At 41.3% G+C, this 4,037-nt stretch overlaps 1 long non-coding RNA gene across 1 annotated transcript; it reads left to right on the forward strand.

Annotated features, from left to right (window-relative positions):
• The first annotated feature begins 3,574 nt into the window (after positions 1-3,574).
• LOC132445494 (uncharacterized) lies at positions 3,575-4,037 on the forward strand. Its single transcript, XR_009522619.1, has 2 exons — positions 3,575-3,653; positions 3,897-4,037. It is a non-coding gene; the product is annotated as an uncharacterized LOC132445494 (long non-coding RNA).

The following is a 4,037-nucleotide window of genomic DNA, read 5'->3' on the forward strand; positions in this document are numbered from 1 at the left end:
CCCCCTAGCGGACGGGAAGTCAACCAACAACAACATGTACACAACTACCGGTATACGGACTGCGGTCAAGTGAGCCGCCACTCGTTCATCCGCGGTTGAGCCAGCCGTCACACAAAACCTTCGTGCGCCTTTACTCTAAACAGCCTTTGGTTGGTATCTCGCAACGTTTTCAAAATAAAACCCTTCACCTACGTGTGTAGATATATAGAACACTAGCTGGCGGCGTCTGGAATGTCCGCACTTGCGGACATCTTGCCAGTCAGCTGCTCACCCATAACATTGTGTTGGTATTGGTACATGTACTTTATAAATAACCATAACTTGCTACATTTTCAACCGTTTTACCAACGGTTGGGTTTCTTACAAACATTATTAACGTGGTTATAATATTGCACACATTTTAGAACATTTCAATTTTTTTTAGAATCTAACATAATTATTCATCAGTATCGAGTATGCAGTGCCGTAACTACATCTCTGACGTTTATAACAAAACAAACCGTTTGAAAATGTAGCAAGGTGGTTAAGGTTATTTAAAAAGTACATGTACCACTACCAAGTCAACACAGTGTTATGGGTGAGCAGCTGACTGGCAAGTTGGCCGCCAGTGCGGACCTTCGACTCCATTGGCCAGCAGAATATGCATGTGTACGTTTTTCAAATGACATTCTCAAAATCTATACAGTAAAATCAAATGGTTCCTTGTGGTCAAGTAGTTAGTACAACAGTTAGTATGGTCATATCAGTCAGTGCCTGAACTTATGTGACATTCGGTCTATAGCCCACTTCAAATTGCTGACATAATGCAATTTGCAAAGGCGAGAATATGCATGTGTACGTTTTTCAAATGACATTTTCTCTAAATCTATACAGTAAAATCACATGGTTCTTTGTGTACAAGTAGTCAGTACAACAGTTAGTATGGTCATATCAGTCAGTGACATTTTCTCAAAATCTATACAGTAAAATAACATGGTTCCTTGTGTACAAGTAGTCAGCACACGGGTTAATATGGTCATATCAGTCAGTGCCTGAACTTATGTGAAATTCGGTCTATAGCCCACTTGCTGACATAATGCAATTTTGCAAAGGCGAGAATATGCATGTGTACGTTTTTCAAATGACATTTTCTCTAAATCTATACAGTAAAATCGAATGATTCCTTGTGTACAAGTAGTCGGTACAACAGTTAGTATGGTTATATCAGTCAGTGCCTGAACTTATGTGAAATTCGGTCTATAGCCCACTTCAAAGTGCTGACATAATGCAATTTTGCATTATGGTGACCGATTAAATGTGATGGGAAAAATAAAACGACTTGTCCGACTTGAGGGCCGCGTTATGAAACGATGCGTCAGATAAACGATCGCACACATACGACAGAGCCTATAAACTCAACAAATGAATCCTATTTAACAGCCCGTTCCCTAGTAAATCATTAAAAAAAATTCGTTAAATGACCGTAACATACCTTTGTTTTCCGTTCGTTCCTTGCAGAAACAACACAGACAGAATAAGCTTATTAATAATCAGACGGAAATCGTCGAGCGATGTCTTTTGTTCAGAAGCGTTGTTCAATATGTGTGCAACAGTAGACATGCAAACGTTAAAGATTCTTAGAAAAAAATTCCAACGTCATGCAGCTCATTGTGACGTCAAACGAGAGATGACCTCTCCACCGTGGCCGTGTGTGTGTGTGTTCCTGTCCTGTGTTTGTGCGTGCGGACAGTGCTGTTAGCCTAGCAGAGGCGAGATGTTTGCATGTCATGAATATTCATAATAAGAGCCAAAATCTATCTATCAATGTAAGCACCAACAGAGGATCATGGGCATCAGGGCTCCGTTTCCCGATAACGATGCTCGTACGATCATTCTCACGATGGATCTTGCAAGCCATCGTAAATTTATTTGTAGCGCTTCGAACGCGTGTTCACTGCACTCACGACGTTCGTAGGATTGTAACCGTCTACTGACACGGTGCTGAAATGGGCTCCGTAGGAGGGGGCGACGCAGGAATGATGCAGGAAAATGGGGTTAAAAGCGTTAAAATATCTCCCCATCAAGGCCATCAACAGAATAGCCTACGAAAAGATTAGACTGCAATAATATGAATGCTAAAGATATTAAAACACAATTGATTAGGCCTAGGCTGACATATGCTAAATTAGTCCTTATCCTGAACGCACTACATTTTTTCAAGGCATTTTCCCCCCTGAAATAATTACAAAAATAGCTTGTGTGACAACTACATTTATCTTAATGTGCAGCAAAGAGCCGACTATCTGATTCCGCATAAGGATTCATTGATTGGCGCGCAATTTAGAATCTATGTAAAACAAAAAATGCAACATTCCATTAATTCAGTAGCATTCAAACTCAGATTCTGGGCATTGAAACCCGGCTATTGCTGACCCGATTAGGAGAGCTTGGTCTAGATCCTGCCCATATTGTTGGGCAGGATGATGTATAGGCCTTTTTACACTGCCAAGCCGGACACCCGCATGCAAGAATGAGCTCACGTCTGAGTAAAGGCTACAAACGAAATTAACTATTTACAAGTGCAAAAACGTATTGTTCATTTTGCTGAGCACTTGTTTTTTGACAAGCCTCATAAGGAAAGTTCCTCTGCGTCTCTCGTAGATCGTAGGCCTACCATCTTTCAAGGTATTTTTTAATGCGACTACATAACCTTCTCTCACATGATCAGCAGCTCGCGGATTTCACTTACACCGAAACAGCCTGCCCTGGCCATCATATCCCTTCTTTTCCGGGCAGGCTATACGAGGTTATTAACATGTAAGAGAGCAACAAACAGGTTTATAATATTTGGATGTTTTATTTTCTTTAAATCAAGCAGGTTACATTTCATTCGTTTTTACCCAATCTGATATTTGGAGGCATTTGCAAATATGCTCATAAATTACATGATTTGTAATCCCAAAGAATGAGGTGGTTAATGATCAATATTGGGATCAACAGTGATCACCCTACTAATGTAGGGTGATCACAGGCAGAAAAAGAAAAGTTCCCATTAAGGTCTCATGTGAAACACCACAGGTCTGAAATACTCAGGAACACATGAAAATGGCACAAAAATGAATTTCACTCTCCAACCTTTTGCTAAAGAGACGTTGACAGGCCCACAGAGAGCCTGGAGCTCACGGGACAACATTCACACACATTCTGCTTCATGAAGAGGTCAGATTATCGTCAGACCATAGACATTACATGTAAGGACACTTAACATTTGGCCGGATTACACATAGAAATCCAATCCAAAACAAAATGGGTAAAGATAAAGCATGTTTAATGATGCGGCAAACAAAGGTTCAAATATCCTCCAAAGCACTTCAAGCCCTCAAAGAATGAAACTCAAAACGCAGATGAGGTAAAAGAAGAAACTTCTAAATTAAAGTGGAGCGACCCAGGGACAAGTCTGGTTTGTTTAAAGATTATGGATGGTTAACTTTGTGTAACGTGTTTGGACAAGCAAGTTTAGGTTTTAGGCAAGCGAGTTTAGGCAAGTGACTTCAGGCAAGCGACTTCAGGCATTAGGCAAGCGACTTCAGGTATTAGGCAAGCGAGTTTAGCCAAGCGAGTACAGGCAAGCGAGTCAAGCTAAGCGAGTTTAGGTTTTATGCAAGCGAGTTTAGGTTTTATGCAAGCGAGTTTAGCCAAGCGAGTACAGGCAAGCGAGTCAAGCTAAGCGAGTTTAGGTATTAGGCAAGCGAGTTTAGGCAAGCGAGTTCAGGTATTAGGCAAGCGAGTTTAGGCAAGCAAGTTCAGGTATTAGGCAAGCGACGCGAGTTTAGCCAAGCAAGTTCAGGTTTTATGCAAGCGAGTTTAGGTTTTATGCAAGCGAGTTTAGACAAGCGAGTTTAGGCAAGCAAGTTTAGGTAAGAGAGTCAAGTTACTTTAGGCCTCACTTTATTTGCGGTTAAATTGCGGCATTAGGTTTAGAAAGAAGGTTAAGATCCAGGCTCAGGTTTGCTTCCAGCCTCGTCCCTCTAGTCGCTCCCTATAAAGAGGGTTCCCAG

This window comes from Gadus macrocephalus, chromosome 17 (genome assembly GCF_031168955.1).
Source record: "Gadus macrocephalus chromosome 17, ASM3116895v1".
Taxonomy (NCBI): Eukaryota; Metazoa; Chordata; class Actinopteri; order Gadiformes; family Gadidae; genus Gadus; species Gadus macrocephalus.